This window comes from Nannospalax galili, unplaced genomic scaffold (genome assembly GCF_000622305.1).
Source record: "Nannospalax galili isolate Female #2095 unplaced genomic scaffold, S.galili_v1.0 scaffold751, whole genome shotgun sequence".
In the NCBI taxonomy this organism is placed as follows: domain Eukaryota; kingdom Metazoa; phylum Chordata; class Mammalia; order Rodentia; family Spalacidae; genus Nannospalax; species Nannospalax galili.
The window spans coordinates 5,273,151-5,294,387 of record NW_008331125.1 but is presented as its reverse complement, the minus strand read 5'-3'; the positions used below and the strand labels follow the sequence as shown (position 1 = coordinate 5,294,387).

Genomic DNA, 21,237 nt, shown 5'->3' with positions numbered 1-21,237 from the left:
ACGGCTGGTCTTCTACAAAACTTCCACTGTTTTGATACAATATGCCTGATGTCATCCTTGGTGTATTTCCCCATACCAGTCTCTTCTGTTGAGTCTGCCCTCTTCCTGATCAACTCTAGCTCAAAAATCAAAGGGGAAAACTACATGCAGTCTGGCACAGAAATGAAGAAGGGACAACAAGAGGGTAGGGCTGAGACCATCCCAAGTTCTCCAGAAGTGACACGCATTGAAACAAGTAGGGAAACACTGACCCAGATCAATGAGCTGACAGCTCTATAGTGATGGTCCTGACGCAACTTAGCACAGGGTACTCAGACACCATTCAGTGGCTGCCACCTCTCTAACGCATGCTGATTCCTAAGAATGTCAGCTTGTACAGAGCAGGGCAAGTAACAAGTTCTCATCCATATTAAACATAACATTTCATTCTAAAAGGTTCATATGATGCTCTCTAAAGATCTAAAACTGTCACACAGATGAGCTCAGCTATCAATAAAACTATATCATGTTTTTTGAATAGCATCTCAACTAACCTGCATTTTATTCTGACATATTTTTACCCAGGGCCTACAAGCAATGATATTTACAGATATTGATGGAAAAGTGTGCTTCTATTTAATTCACACTGCAAAGTTATCTTTGTAACCAGGTATGGTGGCACACGCCTTTAATCCCATCACTTGGGAGGCCAGCCTGGTCTACATAGTGAGTTCCAAGCCAGCTGGGGCTACAGGGAGACCCTGTCTCAAAAAGACCAAAAAAATTTTTTTTTCTTTGTAATTGTTAATTGCTTTGCTATCAGTGCTTTCCTTTCTAAACTATAGACATGAGATTCATCAGAAGACCTAATTCCACACTGAAAGTAATTTGATATGAGGTGGGGGGGGGTAAGACTAGCTTTCTGAAACAGGAAAAAAAGAAAAAACAAAAACCCTCACAAATGATTGGGTGTTTAACAAGGGAAGATATCTCAAAGGTCATAGACTAGCATAGGAAATATGCTATTTACCGATGGCGGAGAAGGAAAAGTCCCAAAGACATATAAAACTTACTCTAAATATTTACCATTCTGTTTTATTTAAGACCAGGGGGCATTAGCAGGGGTGAGCTGAGTACACAAGGACTCCAACCTACAGGATCCAGTTTCCTTAGTCAATAGCAAGAAGTTACTCCCTACAGTGCCTAAGAGTTTTAGCAGAGCTCCAGCTCCTACCATGGAGGGTAGGCTCAGAGATAGCTATATTGCTAACTACAATTCTTTGGGGATAGATATTTCTAATTTATTATAGTCTAAGCTAGCTCATTTATCTTGGCTGGTTTCCAACATGATTTCATTTACTACCATTTGTTCATAATCTCATTCATAAGACTTACTTGACTCTATTTTGTTGACATTTGCAGTCCTTTCAAAAAGAAGAAAATAATGAATGGTATTTTGTTAAGAGAAAATTGTAATTATTAGTCAATTCCAAAAGTTTGTTTGATGAAAAAGGCATTCTCTGCATAAATTAAATTACCTTTGACTTTTCTTTGTATTTGGAAATTCCAAGAATGATTATTTAAAAGCAATATCATTCATTTACCAGAAAAACATAGAACAAACCATAGTGTTATAAGACCTGACAGCATTTCTTGGAACAAAATTATTAGTTCATAAATTTAAGGCAGGCACACAGATACCTGCGTCACACAGATCATAATGCATTTTTCTACAGAAAAACCTTCAGTCCTACTTTGACCACACACGTCTTAATAATCACACCAGCAGGAGACTTAGGTGTGGGAATAGTTTTTCTGTGCGTTCAGGCAAAATGCACGCTTTCATTCTGAAGATGCTCATTTGGTTACCTCTACTTTCCATCTACATAAGCTCATGCTCTACTCTTTAATTCTTTTTCTCACTTACCTTGGTCAGAAAAATCTGGAAAGGGAGAGTTGCTTCTCTGAAGCCAGCATCAGAATGTGGCCAAGGGAAATGAAATCTCAGTTCCTGCCAACAATACAAATCTCTGACATTCGATAGCAGGAAGAAATGGAGAGCTAACACTCATCTAATCTCAGAGCTTTCATACCAAATAGTTTAAGGAAAACAATTCAAGTCCCTGACGCAACAGAAGGTGGCCTTTGCATAATGTTTAGTTTCTAGTGTCTCCAAAATGTATCTGATATTTATTTATGACCCTACTATATTAAGCCTGAAATGGAAAAGCTCCTAGAATTTCCAAAGATCTTACATAAAACTGCCTGGATAATTATTAGCAAACAAGTTAGCAGAAAACACTTTTAAATTCAACTTTGCTGTCTGGTTATTGTTTATCTTCTTCCCTATTCCCACTGAATCATAAAAACATTGTAAGTTTTAACACAGAAACCATGAATTTATTTGTTAAAATCTCCCTGAACCCATTTTTAAAGATCATCCAGAAAGAATCCTAGGAAAGTTTATAAAATGTCTCAAATTCAAAAAGCAGATACTCAAGTGCAAAGATCCTATTTAATAGTAAAGTGACTTCATTTGGTGTCTGAAAGAATAAGTTTCTTGTAAACGGAACTAAAAAGCAAGAAACCATTATTTTCACTAAACATATTTAAAGAAACAAAAATTTTGTTGAATTGGAATCTAAGCAATTATAAGTTCATATACCATAATGTTATTAACTTCCATTTATGAAAAAGAAGTAAATTAAATATAAAGAAGCTGGTTCATAGACTTATCTTTATAAAGAGGTGGCTAGGGTATGAGCAATGGCAGTTTGGCCCAAAATCAATCTCATATATGTAAAAAGATTCTTGTGATCAAAGATGATATTATAATTCTAGTATTAATTTCATTTTACTATTTTCTAATTCTGAAAGTACTTTTACCCACCATTTGATATAAATTTTAATCCCAAGTTAATTACGATATGATTTTTAATTAACTCACACTCAGCCTATTTTGCACAAAATGACTCTTCTAACAAAATAAGAATGCCAACCACTTGTTTTATAAGGTGGGAGGAAGAATAGGGAGTCTGAGCCATTTAAAAAGATAAAAGATAAATGAAGCAAATTTTTCAGAATGATTAGAACAGAAGGTTGGGGATTGAAATATCTATATCTAAAATTTACAAGACAAAAAAATGGTAAAGTCACTTGACCTCAATTTTATCAAATGTAACTTAGAGGTCTCCTTAAGCTTATTTTACTTCCTTCAATAAAAAAAATTATAAGCATAAAGTTCCTGACCTGGTCCAATTGAGGTGTATAAAGACAGCTAGCCATTTTGCACAGTATATACCTTCATCTGCAAAAAAATAAGGCTAACTATTGATCTTCAGCAGATATGTGCTGTCTTTATGTATCTATGTAGGACTGCTGGAATAAGATGTTCACCTACTAACAACCTGCATTTTCCTGTAAGATTACCAAGTCATTACTATTACAGAAATAATTTTTTATGTTGCACAATGTAGAAGGGTGAAAAATGAAACCACATTTTCTAAGTATTAAAGACAATGCTCTGCACTCAGTATGTACTTAATAAATGTATGTTTGCTCAAGCAGACAAACTCAAGCACAGAACTGTGGAAATGGGCAACAAACCCCAAAAGGGACTCTAGATAGGCTGCCTTGACCCCAGTGCCTGAACTTGCACTGAGGGATGTCTGGAGACACTAACTTGACACAATAGGCCTTAACACAAACAACAGAATGTATGAATTCCAGTTTGGTGGGGGGTTATAGAAGGGTGCTAGTGGGGAAGGGGTATAAAGATGATTAAGATTGACTAAGTTGTTCTGAATAAAACACACAAAAATTCAATTAAAAATTTACAAAAAAATGCCCCTGGAGTAAACACATTGCCATTCAACAGATCTTCAGTCTCCCAAGCATCCTCTGGGTGAAGAAGAAAAAAAAAAAAAAAGACTTCCACCTTGTCAAGATTCCTAGAAGTTCAAAGTCAATGAAAGTTATGCAAAGAATATATTTCTGTTACTACTTTTGAGATTCTCTCTCTCTGTCTTCCTTTCTCTTTTATATTTTTCAGAATTTATTATGTTGTTATCAGTCAAATAGGAATTCAGATAAAAAGTTATACTAAGTTATAGAAACATTTAGAAGGTTATGCTTTATGTATACCTGACCTCTGTAGCATGGGATATTCAGACTTGTCTTATATACATAAAAAAAACATAATCAAAACTGAGCACCTTGTTTTATTGGTCTCTTTGCTATCTGTAAGACTACACAAGTTTGTTCCAAGTGAGTTCACAGCAAGGAATATATTCATAATGGGAGAGATTCAAGTGCTGACAAGCAGTCTTCCAAGGTCTCACAATAACTTAGAACTTTAGGAAATCATAATAAATATCTTATTTACCTATACACAGAAAGAATTAATGCTTGAATTTGACTAAAACCTGCTGATTTTAAGGATGTTGAAACCATTCTAGTCTTAAAACAAGGCAAAACTTCCAAGATAAATGTGTCCGGTTGTAGAAGCCAAAGAAAATGCCCCTTTTGTCCCTAATTGCATTGGACCCTCTGCTGAACCTCTACAGAGTCAAAAGGGAGAACTGGATCAAATGTGCCCTCAGTTCATAGTGTAAAGAGCCTTGCTAATGACCAAGACATGTGGGTGTTTCTCCTGTCAAAAATGTGGTGCTACATTAAAAGCAAAATGAAACTGGTATTATGAACTACAGGATACAAGAATGAGAAACTCTTCTGAAAAGTCTCCAAAGTCCAAAAAATGAGATCAAATAGGGGGTTGAGGGGCTTCCTACTGAGGACAAAAGAGAGTTCAAATAATTTTACAGTAAAGTTCAACAGCAAAAATCACAGTTCTGTTTCTTATTCCTTCTCTTAAAACCGATGAATAAGCAGTTAACTGAAAGAAGAGCCTCGGGACCTAGATGCTCAATAATAATGAATACTCAGCTCCTAGAATTTTGGACAATCCTAAGAAAACACTAGAAAACTATTTGTTCAAAAATCCAAGGAGAAGACCCAGAATTCTCAGCTTCACTTTGTATTTTCTCATTTTCAATGGAGTCTATCACAATGAGTAACATTTTCAACCAAACTGAAAAAAAAGGCTAGACCACACCTCCTCAATTACACTTTATCCTTGCTCAAAGACCCAGTACAAGTGAGCTAGAGAGATGGCTCAGTGATTAAGAGCATTGATTGCTCTTGCAGAGGACCCAGGTTCAATTCCCATCATCTATATGGTGGCTAACAGCCATCCTTAACTCCAGTTCCAGGGGATCTGATGCCGTCTTCTGACCCCCACAGGCATTGCATGACATGGGTGCACTTACAAACATTCAGGCAATACACTCATACACATAAAATAAGAGATGATAATAAACAAAAAATTTTAAAAGATCTAGCACAATCTTCAGGGCATTCTGAGAACACTGTTTTTGCATCTGTGGATACACATGGCTGTCTAGTCATCCAGCAACAATCAGATACACCTCTGACCATGCTTAGTGAGCAGTGCGTGTGCACTCATCGAGCCCACAAATATTCCATCAACCAAATGAAGACCCTGAGTAGAGAAGACAATACAGAGCTTTCCCTTGAAGCATTTCAAATCTGTCTAAACGCTTCAAGGGTTTGGAAGGTTGGAGTTTAAAACCACCAAATTCCTATAATATAAAGGGGAAAAAAGTCATAACTAAGGTTAAAAGAAAATCATGCATCCATGGCAAATTCCACAGGAAACAGCTACATCATGGAAGAGCGATGATTTCTGAACATTTTTAAAAATCACTCCTGGATAAATTTCAGATTATTAAACAGATCTGAAAAAATATATTATCATAGTTAAAGGAGAAAAATCAACATTAAAAAGTGATTTAAAGTAACCTTGTTATGTTTCACTTCAAACATACACACCCCAAAAAAGACATGAAAAGGGGTCAAATTGTACCAAAAAAAATTGTCGATGCTCTGTAAGAAAGCTAATTTCCAATATACCACAAGCTTTAGATTAAAAGGACAAGTAAGGGAACTTCAATTTATTAGACATGTACATTGCTCAAATTACCCTTTGTATTAAATGTCAGATTTTGTTTTCTCAATTAACACTATAAACACACACGGAAGATATCTCTTACCTTTGCTGTTTAATGATCCATCTCATTACAGCTCAAACCCTTTATAACCAAACTATAAGAAAATGAAGCATCTATTTTCAAGTATATACAGCTTATCTGTTCAAGTAGAAAGTTTACTGAATTCTATCCTAAGAAGAGACTGGCATGTTTGCTTGGGCATATCAGAGTCTTTAATTGCAAAACTGGGAATTATTCCACAGATGTGAACAGATATCTAATTTATGTCACAAAGGAGAGATTATACTCTCAGGAGCCGTTATTTACTTATTCATTTTCTTAACTAGATTTCCACACACATGAAAATTTCAAGTCAGGAAAACATTGCCAAAAATGTTTTGCCACTGACGACCAAGAAGAGATCATAAACGTCTTGTTAGCTGTAAATAATGATAAAAAGAGATCATTGGGAATATAATTAAAGCTGGTTTAGCCTGAAGCGTTTTAAATCTATATTAGCCCTAGTAAATGACAGCATACTAATCTTAATTAATAAACTAAAATAGGTTTGTTGTACATGTTCCCATAAATTTCAAAGTAAGAAAAGTCAATGAAAAAGTCACTTTTATTTTTCTTTCCAAGTACCTTTTACAATTGTAAAGCCCATAACAATTCCCCCTCTTTTCCTTCTCCTCCTCTTCCTCTTCCTCTTCCTCCTCCTTCTCTTTCTCCTCCTCCCTTTCCTCCTCCTCTTCCTCCTCCTCTTCCTCCTTCTCTGTGTAGGTTGATATATGTACTTCTCTGACCTCAATATACATAAAATCCTATCTGCAATAACTTGTCTGAAATTGTCCTGTGGAGTATTCACTGACAATTTCTAAGTGATCTTTTGAGAAAATGACTGATCAGGACTTTTGTGATATTTTATATTCATGCCTACCCCTCTGTAACTCATGGTGGCTTATTATTTTCAACTATAGCTATTTAGCACTTATTTTGAAGGAAAAGATGATTGGATTAGGAAATCAGAACTATAAAGCCTCCTTATTGTATAGCCTTGGGCAAGTTACTCACTGGATTGATCTTCTCAGACGCAAATGAAGAGGATCTTGCTACATGATCCGTCAATCTCCAAGGTTCTAACAACAATGAAACCAAATGAAACTCTAGCTCTTTGATGGAACTTCACACTTAGATGGTACTTGCTACCTAAAAGGGTACTTGGCCCTTCCCTTGTTGGATATAAATTCAGAAAAGACAAATAAGAACAGACATGAGGAAATAAATAGGGGTGAAGGAACCAGAGTGCAGAGAGAGAAGGGAGAAAAAGAGAATAATGAAGAGAGAAAATCAAAGACCAAGCAGCGTAAGGCTAAGGATCAGGGGACAGGGCTTAAAGAAGAGACAGGACAACTCAGCAAAAGGCAAAGCAACAGCAGCCTCTAGTTTGGGAGGTGCTCTTTGTGGAGCTACTTCCTCTCTTTTTGCCCTGGCAAAATTGCATCTAAATGATTACTGTGTAAACTTCTAAGTAAACTTTCTTTAGATTTATGTATTTCAGAACATGTGGTCACCTTCTGTTACCATCAGAGTGTTATTCTTTAATCCTATGCATCATCTATCACAAAGCATGGAAACTGCTGTGGTGGTTAACCTACAGGAAAGTCGTGTTTATAACTAACCCAATGGGATCAAAATTGATTTTGATGTTCTGTCTAGAGGGAAAAAAGGAGGCACATGCCATAGATGATGACAACACAGTCTACCTACCCTATACTCTGCCAACACAGTCTACCTACCCTACACTCTGCTCTTCCTTTCTATCCCTGAGTTCTCCAAGATAGAGCTTTAAGAACCATAGCCCTTCCATCTTCTTGGACAGCCCTTGAAAGAACCTGCTTTCTTTCTCACCTGCTGTCATAAATTACTTACTTTTCTCATTTCTGAGACAAAAATGTCTTCTAGAAGAAACTTAGGTAGGTGAAAGATTTATTTTCACTCACAGATTCATGACAGGAAAGCCATGATGGCTAGAGCTCCATTTGTAGTAATGAAAGATTGCAGAGTGACATTTACATCTCAGTGGATAAAAAAAAAAATCACTGGAAGAGCTGAAGAGATGGCTCAGCAGTTAAGAGCACTGACTGCTCTTGCAGAGGACCCTGGTTTGAATCCCAGCACCCACAGGTTGCTAACAACCATGTGTAACTCCCATTCCAGGGAATCTGATGCTTTCTTCTGAGCTCTGCAGGCACTGCATGACACAGGTGCACTTACATACTGCAGACAATACACTCATACACATAAAATAAAATAAGAATAAAAAATAAAATATTTAAAAAAATAAATCACTTGAATGAGGGTTGGGATATATACAACTCTCTTGCCTAGTACCTATGGCCATATATCTGCCAGTCAACAGGCTCTACAACATCAAAAAATAACATCATCATCATCTAGAGGCCAACTGCTCAAAAAGATGAACATATGAGAAATGTTTCCATTCAAACTGTAGCATTCTGCCATATCGCTAGTCCACGGGCCAGTAGCCATCTCATAATATGAAACATATTTAGTAAAATTTCAATAGACCCCCTAGTCTTATAGGTCCAACCCTGTTTAAAAGTCCAAATTTTAATACCTCTTCTGAGACACAAAAACATTCATAACTATGAGGCCCCACAAAATTAAAACACAAGTTATATGCTTCCAATATACAATGTCACAAAGTAAACATTCACGTGCCAAAAGGAAAGAATGGGGCATTACAAGGAAAGGCAGAAGCAAAGCAAGACTGAAACCCATGAGGATACATATCAAACCCTACAACTCAATGCCCAGCATCGGAAGCTTATGGTACCATCATCTGGGCTTAGCTCTGCCTCCCCAGCTCTACCTCTCAGGTGTCTCCATTCAATGCCAACAGCTTTCCTCAGTGAGCATCCATATTCATGGCATTTACAACATTCTGGGGTCACTACTGTAACTCAGGCTTCACCCTCACAACCTCACACAATGACTTCTCAGGGCCCCCTCACAGGGAATCCATCCTTGCTACACATTTCCTGGCCTCAGTGACTTTCTGGAACCTTGGTACAGGCCTCCATGACCTCATCACTCTTGCACCGTATGTATCTGCAAAACCAGGATCACATAACTAATGCCAAGATACGCTGTCAGCTTGAGGTGTAGCCTTGCTCCCGTGGACCACAGCTGTGACAGCGTATGAGCACACATCTAAACCTGACAAAACATTTCCCTCATGTGTGGTTTTCAAGTGGGGGACCCTGGTGGTGGTACTCTCAGTTCAGTTACTCTCCTTTCAAATTCATTTGTGTTTTCATAAACTAGAGCACTCCATGAGGAGAGCATTTCTCTCAAGGCCGCTTTCCCATTATCCCAGTGAAAAATGGGTGCTTTCTCCTTATTGTACTAATTCTTTAATAATTATAGCCACTTTCTCTGCATCAGCGTTATCCACCCCATCAGTGAATTTATTTATATTCCTTTTATTGCCAAATGTACAGTTTTACTTCTTTCTGCTCTGCTTCTTGCTTAGAATTACCATAAACTTCACTATATACAATGAAAAATAACCATCCCATAGTCTGAATTTTATGCTGTCTTAAATTTCCTCCATCAAACAAATTAATTACTTCTTTATTATAAAATTTGTTTATTTATTTATTGTGCACATACACACATGTGTGCGCACACACACAAATACACACACATACACACACACACACCGTGGCATTCATCTGGAGGTCAGAGGATAACTTGTAGGAGTTAGTTTTCTTCTTCTACCATGTCAGTCTCAGGGATCAAACTCAGGTTCTCAGGCTTGACAGTAAGCACCTTTACCCACTGAGCCATCTCACTGTCCTTAGTTCATATTACTTTTTAATTCAATTTTTCAGGGCACAGTGAGGATGCAGCCAGATTTTTTTTTTCAGAGCAGCACAAATAACCTCTAACTCAATTCCTGATAGGGTCCTTGTTCCACTCTAAAGGTTCATGAGAGGTCTTTACTGTTCACATTTCTATAAGCATTCTGGTCTTCCAAATTTTCACCAAGATGGCCCATAAAGTTCTTTTATAGCAGTCTAGGGTTTTTCTAGGCCCAGTTCCAAACTCTTCCACATTCTTCCCTTAAACCAGTTCCAAAGACCTAAACCAGGTCATTTGTTATAGCATCAGTTCCACTCTTCCCTACCAATCTTCTGTATTATTTACTTTTCTTGGACAAAATATATGATAGAAACAACTTAGGGGACTAAGGGCTTATTTTGATTCACAGATTCACAACAAGAGAAGCAAGCTGGCTTGGACTCCATCTGTGGTGGCAGAAACTGCCAGTGTGACCTGTACATTTTGATGGATCAGGAAACAGAGACATTAGCCAGAACCATAGCTGAGCTATAACCATCTAGTCCCACCCATGTGGTCCTACATCTTCCAGGACAAGGTAGATAGGCCCCTTGTCCAAAATGTTCATAATCTCTAAATGCAGTTCCACCAGCTGGAGACCAGCTGTTCGAATGCATGAGCCTGTGGGAGACATTTCACAGTCAAACCATACCATCTTGTCTCCTGGATATTAGCTTTTAAGTAGTACTCTTAAACAGTCAAGGAATTTAGAGGAAGAGACTTCTACTTACAGTAAGAAGCATAAAAGCCTAATAACATTATGAATCACTAATGACTGAGTATAAAATTTAAATTTTCACATGTACATTTTTATAAGCAACAATACCTACAGGTTTTTTCTTCCTAAAAAAGTAAAATATTTGTATAATAAAATGCTAAATCCTCTATAGAAGGGCTGGAGAGTAGACTCATTGGTTAAGAGAGCATATTTCTCTTCCAAAGGGCCTGAATTTGGTTCCTAGCACCTACATCAGGTGGCTTGTAACTCCAGTTCCAAGAGATCAGAAGCCCGTGGCCTCTGTAGGCACTTGCATTCATCTGCACATACACAAACAGAGACACATAACTAAAAATAAAATAAATCTCTAAAAAGTCATCTGCAAAGATTTGTAAAGGAACAAAGTTATTTTCTATTATGAACTTACTAAATACTAGATAATGACATTTTAAGCCATAATATTTTATCATAGAAAACATAGCACAAGAGCAACTCTGTCATCAAGACTGAGAGAAAATGGGCATCAATATATTTTAGAGAGTAAGAAAAGGGATAGACAGTGTAATAAAAACTGTATTTTAAAGCTTCATGTAAACCATGTGGAGCTTGAAAACCAGACATCACAATAAAGAGAGGGCAAATGGGTAGACTATGATCATGTGAAATCTCTTAAACTCTGAACATACAGCAAGAACTAACTATAACAAGAGGTTAAGTAACCATAACTCAACTAACTAGAATCTTTATTTTACTGGAACACATGCACATAACTTTATAGGCTAGTCTTCAAGAGACACATTTATAGAAAATAGAAAACCAGAGCTCATGAAGGAATGACAGTAACCACCACTATCACAAGCACAACTCTCTAGGAATGTCTGGAGAACCATCAAACTTCCTTCTTATGCTACTGGCATTTATAGAATAATAGCCACTATTGTTCCACATGTAGATCAGGAAGCCACACAAGGATGAAGTTCCATTTCTTAGTGTAGTGTGCTCCATAACCAAGAAAGTTGATTGCTTTAAACAGTTTTCTAATGAGAAGCTGAAATGTTAGTCCATCACTAATGCTGGAGCTAATGGTTGCCAGCTGGTCACTTGCTCTTTCTCTTTCTTCATTTCAGATGCTCTGCAATAAGTCCATACACTTATGAGGACACCTACATCAGCACATCCAAAATCCATACATATACCCATAATCTTTGATTTTAGAAGTACTCAAACCCAAATATTATAGTTCACTTTCGGAAGAATTGACCACCCTTCAAAAGAGGCCCACCATGCTCTGGAAGTAGTCTTGAAATTAGGCAAAAAAAAATTTTGAGGGTTTCAAGTAATTTAGAAGTATGTCATCCAAAAGCTCATGTGATAAAGACTCAATCCTATTGTATGACTTGGAAGTTGTAGAACTTTAGAAGGAGGATCCTAGTGGGAAGAAGTTAGGTTTTTGGAGGTATTTCTTTGGGGAGACTATAAGATCCCGAGATCCTTCTTATCTGTTTTCCAGCTACCATGAGGTGAAAATGTATTACTCTACCACACCCATCCACCATAATACACTATTTTACCTTGATATAGTATGCTACTATAGGCCCAAAGTGATAAAGCCAAGGAAATATGAAACCTCTTAGATCATGAGCCAAAATAAACCTTTCTTCTTTTAAGATAATTGCTTTCCATAGTCAGAAAACTAATATATAGGAGGACTTTGCATGGGCAATGTTCCCTGTGGACTCCTTCCCCTCATGAGGCATGATATAGGCAGAGGAGGGTCAAGAACATGCAGCACAAGACTCTTATTCCAGATCTGAAAGTGCTACTATTAATACATTCATTTCTTAATTTGATTAACTTTAAAAAACCAGTTAACCATACTTCATATTCTAAGCAACCAGACTGGGTAGTATTTGGTTGTACTATACAGTGAAACCAACCAACCTAAGTGCTAAAATTACTTCAGTTCAAGTGGTGCAATGATTTGGATTATGATACAGTGAGTTTCCCGCCACCATTAGAACAAAGGATATATTCCTTCAGCAAGAAAACACAAAATGCTACATGCCTACTGCTTAAGAATAATCTGGCACAAAGAGAGCTTTTGAGAGCTGCTAGTGGTCAAAGAGAAAAAAGATGTCTCAACTTCGTGTTTGCTATCATTTTACAAAATATCATGGGTCATGGCTGACCCAAGGTAAGAAATCACATTTAAGGGTGAACTTTCCTGTTCATCCTCCCTTCTTGTAATACCTCATAGTGACATGAATTGTCCTTATAGAAACATAAATCTACTTTCTCATTAAAAGTATTCTATGCCCTTATTTCTCTCTCCACACTACCATTTCTTTTCTCATTTGGGGTGGAGGCGTATTTGATCTAATGATAGTCAACTAGCTACTTAAATAAGCAATCTACCATTTACCAATAGACTAGTGAGTGTTACCAGCAAAACAGATCATCTGTCCAAGCTAATGCTGTAAAACAGGTCCTCTCGAGACCTACCTCCCTACAAGTTTAGGAAATGTCTCCATAACTTGGACCTCTTGAAGGATGCTTGGAAGTGTTAGCGTTTATCCTCTGTATAACAATTCACAGTGACTCCACTTCAGTGCTTCCAGCTGCTTCTTTACATCTTTACATCTGGCCCATAACTTCAGAAAGATCCTTGAAATTCAAGGAAAAATGCCAAACTCCAAGTGTGAGAGTGTGTGTTCCATAACCAGTGTGTTCTAGTCCTACCATTTAGTTGTCAGGAGGAAATCGCTTAATTTTTCTCTGAACCTCAATATCACCTGTAAAGTGCAGTTTATTTCAGAAAATACCACATCAAAGTATGTACGGGAAAGTGTGCAATGCATTGGTGTCAACACTTATAGAAAATGTGAGTATCCTTAAAGGAGTTTTTTCTTACTCAGAATTTCTCAGAACAAGATGCACTTGTTCAGTTAACAAATATTTTATTGTAAATCTAGTATCTGTCAAGACTCTCTACCAAGCACTTGAGAGAACCTTTGGAGTTAGGCACCATCCAGTCACTATTGGATAGTTTTTATTTTCAAATTACCTCTCTTCTAGTGCTTGTTTCTCTTGGAAAATAGCTAAGAATGTGTGTTACGTTTGCTTGCTTAAATTTTATCTATTCGTAGCATTTTGGAAGGAAGCCCATCCCTTCCTGGGCTTCATTTTACATGAAAATTCCCATCCTTGGTATTCTTTCAAGATGAAAAAGTCAACACAGATTCTAAGAATGCTCTCTTGAGTTTGATAAAAGAAATTAAAATATATCTGGACTTTATCAAGTCTGGTTTCAGGCTGTCATCTGAGGTTGGGGTTGGTAGGGAGAAATTAAATTATTAGGAATGGAAGTTTCCAGTAGGCAAAGGAGAGATGATGATGAGTCACACATAAAGATAATAAATAAGCATAAAAACACACCAGACCCTATGCTATTTATTCTATAATATGAACATGCCCTTCTTCATTCTGTGGTCACTGCAAACCAACAATGTAAGAGGCAAATATCGGGACAGAAATTCTGCTCAGTTGAGTCCCTTGTTATGATCAAAGAAAGGTAGACTAAGTTTCTTTAAAGCTTGAAAGCAAACAGCACCTTACTAGTAAACAATCAATTACCTCTAAACAGTTTGGGTTGGTGCAAGCTTTATTGGTTACAAATGGGCAAAAATTCCTTAGCATTCGAAGGATCCTTTTACACTGTTAATCTTGGGCCACTGCATGCTAAATTATCAATTATAATGGAAGAATCAAAGCTTTTCATAAATATGGTTTGAAAAAGTTCCCCACACCCCCACCAAAAAGAAGAGATTTAGGGCTAGGTCCCTAGCTGATGGGTACAATCTTTGACAGGTGATTAGATCATGAGGGCTCTGACTTAAGCAATGGATTATGTCACTGATGGATTCATAATCTGATGGCATTATTAAGAAGTGATGGAAACTTTCAGAGGCAAAGCCTAGCTTGGTAAAAGTAGGTAACTGGGAGCATGACTTTGGGAACTTTATCTTGTCATAGGCCTATGTCCCAACCCCGCTCCCTCTTGGTCACTATGAGGTGGAAAGCTCTCCTCCACCTCCATGCACTGCCTCACCACAGGCTTAGAAATACTGAATCAAGTGACAATGGACTTAAACCATGAGCCAAAGTAAACCCTTCCTCCTTTCAGATGACTTTCTTAGGTATTTCGTCACAATGATGAAAACCTAACAGAGACACCAATGAGGCTAACTGACCCAGTTTTTAAACACATTTTTGGTATGATAGTTGGAAGTCATTGGTTGAATAATAATTCTGTATGTTCTCAATGGCTTCTGTTTTCTCTAATACACATTAACATCAAAAGATTCAGTTCTCCCAAAAGAAATAGGCAGGAAATAACATGATTTCTAATTCTTCTTCTCACTCATCTTTTCCATGATGATGAGAGGAGAGAAAAGACAAAAGAGTGCACTGAGTACAAAGCTGAGGCACATGCATAGGCAGGGACGCTGCTCTTCATGACCCATGCATAAGCTTTGTATAATTTACCTTTAGGGTTGTACCGTGCACAATCCCTGTACCTTGTAACTCTATTTACAGGGTATTCATACAGAAAAGGAAATTGCTCCTCGGCCAGAGATACGTCTCGTTACTTTTAAGTCAGTTCAATCCTAAGGAATCAAGAAAAATAAAAGGTATACACTGATCTTAATAGTTATTCAAGAAGTTCCATAATTAGGTACAGAAATATCTGAGAAGCATAAAAAAATTGATGCTGTGATCACAAGAGAGTTTAATTTTTCCACTTGACCGATCTTCAGATCAACAAAGCCACATAGTGTAAATGATTGAGCAGTTTTCCCATCTTCATACCCACACACCAGGTAGAAGGCATCAGCAAGCAATGAAAACATTCAGCAAATACCTATCAGTGAAACATATGGGGGAAAGGTGCCTGCCTTTTGATTGACTTTGATCCATAGTGTTTGCTTTAAGAGTGAAATAACTCTTAAAAGAGGGGCTGCTACCCAAAAGTTGTCACTTTAAGGAAAAGATGACTGGAAATTATAAAAAAAAAATGGATTTCTATCAGACTAGATAAGGGCATACCCTTGGACCTCAATCAGCTGACCAAGTACTATCTGTAAGTAACATGTTCTTACCCAAATACTTTGAAATGACATAGTGATCCTGGGAGGCTTGAGAATATATTAGAACCAGGATCTCTGAACGACAGGAATGAAAAGGGCAGGACCACTCTAGGGCCATGTAACCCTAATTTGGGTCTGGTGTTTTCTTTTTAAAATATTTTGTTTATTATTATTATTTTTTTTTTTGTACAAGTATATTGCCTGCACATGTAAGTGCACCCAAGTCATACAATGCCCATGGAGACCAGAAGAGGGCATTGGAGTCCCTGGAACTGGAGTTACAGACAGTTGTTAGCCACAACTGGGGAACTGAACCCAGGTCCTCTGTAAGAGCAGACAGTGCTCTTAACCACTGAACCATCTCCAGCCCCAGGTCTGGTGTTTCCAACAACCCTCTTCAAGCCATGCCTCTCTATGGGGCCAGCAGTCTGTTGAAATGTCATATCTGCAGCGATAATGTCCCTTCTAGGCCATCCACACGTACTCTTGATTCTGGAATTTCCTGTTTTAAGTGACCCCAAACCACTCTCCAGGCATATGTGAGTCTTTGCCCTCTCCAGAGCAGACCACATCCAAGCAGAATGCACATTCCAGTCCTACAGTGTGGTCATGAACAGTTGAAGTAGTGTGGGTGGAATGAAGCATGAATGAGCTAATTTGCACGTCCACCCAAACTCCTAGGAAGCTCCTCTGGGCATGCAGTGGGTCCAGGACAAGAAGAGAAAGGATAAAGCTGTGGGATAGCAGGGCCTCTTGTTCTGGAACCACACATGTTAGGATAGGACCCAATTTGTTGAATCACAGAGCAAAATGAATGTTATTCAAGTTTCCTAAGAAATGTTTTCTTTCTGTCTCCTATACTGGACAGGGACCACATACTTCATTATCCAAACCTGGGCATCATGAGCATTAAACTAGATGGATACTAGCTTAACAGGTAAGCCAAGACTGTCCTGAAAATTGGTATCTAAGTATAACTCAGTCATACCAAACTACAGATTGTCTTCTCTTGTAATGAGCCCTCACTGACACTGAGCCCAGAACTTCATGAAGAACTGCCACCCAGTGCCAGCCAACATTTTCTTCCCCATTAGATTTTTCCCCGTCATTAAGAGATTATTTGTGTTTGTTACAACCAAGAAGTAAATAAAACCTCTTTTTTTCCCCAAATATAGCAGTGTCCAAGCATAAACAAAAAGCATCATGAAGTTCTAACATCTGTGGGTTTCTGCAAGGGTTATTCAATCTGTTAAATTTGTAGGTTGGCATGCTGCATAAAGGAAATGGAAAATAAGAAACCTAAGGTACCAGAGAACCCTTAGAAAGTCTTACAAATACCCCAGATTTGGTGTAGGGATTCCTGAAGGAGAAAGAAAATCAAAGTCAAACAGTAAGCAGAATTTTAAAAGAAAACACTGTGGACAGTCTTCCTAGAGTCAACATTGCCATGGCCTCTGAAAGAAGGATTTAATCAGAACCAGATGGAATTTTCAGAAGCTCACACCCTAAAGGAGGCAGTTTCTGGGAAGGCCTATGGCCACATCCTAAGCAACTGGGTTAATGTGTCTTCCATTCTTCTCCTTACTGAATTCCAGTAGCCTGATTTCATCCCACAGAGGCCGCACAGCACACACACACACAGACACACACACACACACACACACACACGGTGCTTCGAGTCTGGCCTACTGTCCATCATTATTTACACCAACAGTTCTTAAACATGACTGTAAAATATCACCATTATCCCGGGAACTTCTCCAGCATGCAGATTACCAAGCAGCACCCCGTGGAGCCTGAATCAGGAGGTCTCAAATGAGAGTAAGAGAGTTCTTCTCTTAGTAAACAATCCAGATGATTCTGGAAGCAAAGTATTTCAACCCCTGGAGAAGCTCAGTTAGAACAACACAGGGCCGCGTACTACGTCAAACCAGGATTCAGTCACATCCTCACATTCTGTTCTTTCCAGCCTGTTCCTCCACTGGGGTCTTTCCAGAGCCATCTGAAGATGATCTGCCCAATACCAAGGCCACAAGGCACCACAATGAACAGCCAGCCATCCTTTCCTTTCCTGGCCAAGCTCCAACTAACTGCCAATTCTAACATGTCCTGAAATGTTTCTCTATTCATTCTCTCACATGGAAACTTTATTAAGAAATAAAGTACCAGATGGGGATATATATGACTCAGTGAGTAAAGTGCATGAGGATTTGAGTTCAGATCGCCAGTATTCATATACAGCATCTGTAACCCCAGCACTGGGAGCAAATTTGGTGGATCCCAGGAGCTCGCTGGCAAGTCAGTCTACCAAAAGTGAGGTTTGAGTTCAATGAGACCATCTCAAAAAATAAGATGGAGAATGATAGAAGAAGGTACCAGACATCAACCTCTGGTCTCCACACCCATTCCACAGACATGCAACACACACACACACACACACACACACACACACACACACACAGAGAGAGAATTAAAAATATAAAGTACACACATGCAACAAGTTTAGAAAAACTTTAGAATTAACCTTTTTTTTTTACCAACAGCTCTCTAGTTTGTAATCCTCTTATAAAACCCTTTCTTTGAATGAAATTGTAACCTGTTTTCCATCCTTCCTTCCCTCTTCCTTTCCATCCTACTAGCAGGTGGACTGTGATCCATGGGATTGTTTTGTAAACCAATGATTACCTATGACTGGAAACACTAGGTTTCTAGAAGAATATTATAGAACCACAGTGTCTCCAGGAAACCATATAATTTTCTATTTTTTAATTATTTCTTTAATTTTTGGATCTATTTATATTTATCTTATGTGTATGAGTGTTACATCTGCATGTATGTAAGTGCACCCATTTTGTGTAGTGCTTGCAGAGGACAGAAGAGGGCATCAGATCCTCTGGACCTGGAGTTATGGACAGTTGTTAGCCAGCATGTGGATGCTGGGATTCAAACTTGGGTCTTCTGCAAGAACAGCCAGTGCTCTTAACCACTGAGCCATCTCTCCAGCCCATAATTTTCTATTTTTTTAAATGAACCAAATGTTTTCAAGTGTTAACAAATACTCCTTTTAGGCCAGGCATAGTGGTGCACACCTTTAGTCCCAGCATTTGGGAGGCAGAGGCAGGCAGATCTCTGTGAGTTCAAGGCCAGCCTGGTCTACATAGTGAGTTCCAGGCCAGCTGGAGCTACAGGGAGCTGTCTCAAAAAGACCAAAAAAGATCTTTATCTGGGGCTGGAGAGATGGCTCAGTGGTTAAGAGCACTGACTGTTCTTGCAGAGGAGCTGGGTTCGATTCCCAGCACCCACATGGTGACTACGAACCATCCTTAGCATTACACGACACGGGTGCACTCACATGCATGCAGGCAACACACCCAAACACATAAAATAAAAATAATAAATAAAATATTTTTAAAAAAAGAAATACTCCTGACCTCCATGGGCATTACACAACATGAGTACACTTACATACATGCAATCAATACATGCATACATATAAAATAACATAAATTTTAAAAAGAAATATTGCTTCCGTTGTCATTGATTCATCCATAATACAGGTTGGAGGAAATTATAGTAATCAATCAACTTGAATTTTGTCTTTCAAAACTAATATATCATAATCAGAAAGTACTTTAAATTTGTAAATTCCTGGTATAGGAAAATGAATGAAATTAGGAAATTAGAAGCCTGTGATCAGGTGGAACTTCCTCCTTGTCTGTGGAAGGTTAGACCATGGAAGACAGTCATAATTCTGGGTGTTTTATCACTAGCAAACTGCAGACCAGACAGCTGTTGATAGAGCAGAGGAACTTAAAGCTGCTCCTCTGGCAGAGTTCAGAGGTTCAGTGATACTGGGCTTTGTAAGGCAATCTTGCACTGACTGACACTTCCCCTGAGAGCAGACACTCCCTGTGTCTGGGACACTCCCACAGATCTCAAGATAAAAGCCCTTTGATCTTGGCTGTCTAAAATCTCAACATCTGAAGATAATGGTCTCCCCTTGCTGATGGAACAAGAAAATGCTAAGCATGATATCCAAGTTTACACTCATCTCACCGGCCAGTGACTTTAGATGCCATAGAGCTACAAAATTAAAACTAAAAAGAACAAATTCAAGAGTGGGAAACACACCCTCTTATTTTCTGAATTGCTATGCTCAAGAAGTTTCTTGTCAATATACTAGTCCTCAGTACACTGTCAGCTTATCTCTCTTAGTTTACTGTTTTTTTCACTAAGCTTCAGATAATCTCCCAAGATACTTTAAAAATGAAGCTCAATGTTGACCTTCACAACTATAAGATAAAATATTACCATTCCATCCATGTAAACCTAATTTTGTTATGAAATAGCTTGAAAGAAGATTTTTAAGGATGTGTATGATGACATTTACATGAGTCAGTTTGGGTTGGTCAAATAATTTTGTTCCTGCTGCTTTCCTTTCTATTTTAAACATGGCTTGTAAGCTTTTCAAGCTTAAAAAAAAAGGTTAAATAGAAAATGTGAAAGCTATTTTACCAATGGAAGCAATCAACATAAGACACTGTTTCAAAACTTTGGGAGTAAATGACTAGCATTGGGCTTTCAGGCACATCACTTCTTCGGGTGGTAATGTCAACTGCTCATAGTACATGTCGCTAGGATAAGTGGAAGCTTGCATCTGCAACTTTACTTTAAAACATAGAAACAAGATGGGCACAAATGATAGCTTACTCTCCTGAAATAGCCACTAATTCCACAGATCATCTGGTCCTTGTTAGAGCCAAACATCTTCACAGGTATCAAAGACTTCTATCAATGAATTGAAAATGCATTTTTTTATTTAATTTTTTTTTAATTAGAAGAAGCATTTCATTACAACAGCATTAACCTATTCAATAACATTTTTCTGAGCTAGGATACATCTCTTTCAAAATTGGCTGTACATTTTTAGGTTTACAGAGGAATTATTACGCTTGTACAATCTTTTACTGATTATAAACTCTACAAGACATAAAATTAAATGAGGTTTTAATGTTTAGAAAAGATCTCCACTTCGTTGTTAAAATACAGTTTCATACAGAAAAATTCATTTTAAGGCAACTGACATTGAGACGTTTTCACATGCATTTCTAATCTCTATATATATGACTATTACTGGTCACAGTCACTTACTTTCTGAGTTCCGTGGCATCTGAGTATGAATATAAACTCGTCAGATAAACAGCCTTCTTCTCCCTCTAGAGCCTCCATACTCTGTCATCCCTGCCAATGTCCACTGTGTTGTCAGGACCCCCATCTATTGCCCCCATCTGTCCTTCTGATAAATCTAGTCAGCCAGAGGTCCCTGTTCCAGGAGGATCAGCTGTTCCTCATCTACAGCAATCCATTGTCAGTATTCCTTTGGATAGAATTGGGG

At 38.0% G+C, this 21,237-nt stretch overlaps 1 protein-coding gene across 2 annotated transcripts in view; it reads right to left on the bottom strand.

Moving 5' to 3' along the window:
* Window positions 1–21,237, bottom strand: part of LOC103724528 (cAMP-specific 3',5'-cyclic phosphodiesterase 4D-like) — a 754,636-nt gene that overhangs the window by 706,837 nt on the left and 26,562 nt on the right. Inside the window, exon 1 of one of the 2 annotated variants that reach the window (XM_029557975.1) lies at window positions 1,907–2,019. The exons of the other annotated variant lie outside the window; for it this stretch is intronic. The gene's annotated coding sequence lies outside the window, so the exon portion shown is untranslated. Of the gene's footprint in view, window positions 1–1,906; window positions 2,020–21,237 lie in introns of those variants that run through there. 2 annotated transcript variants of the gene reach the window in all.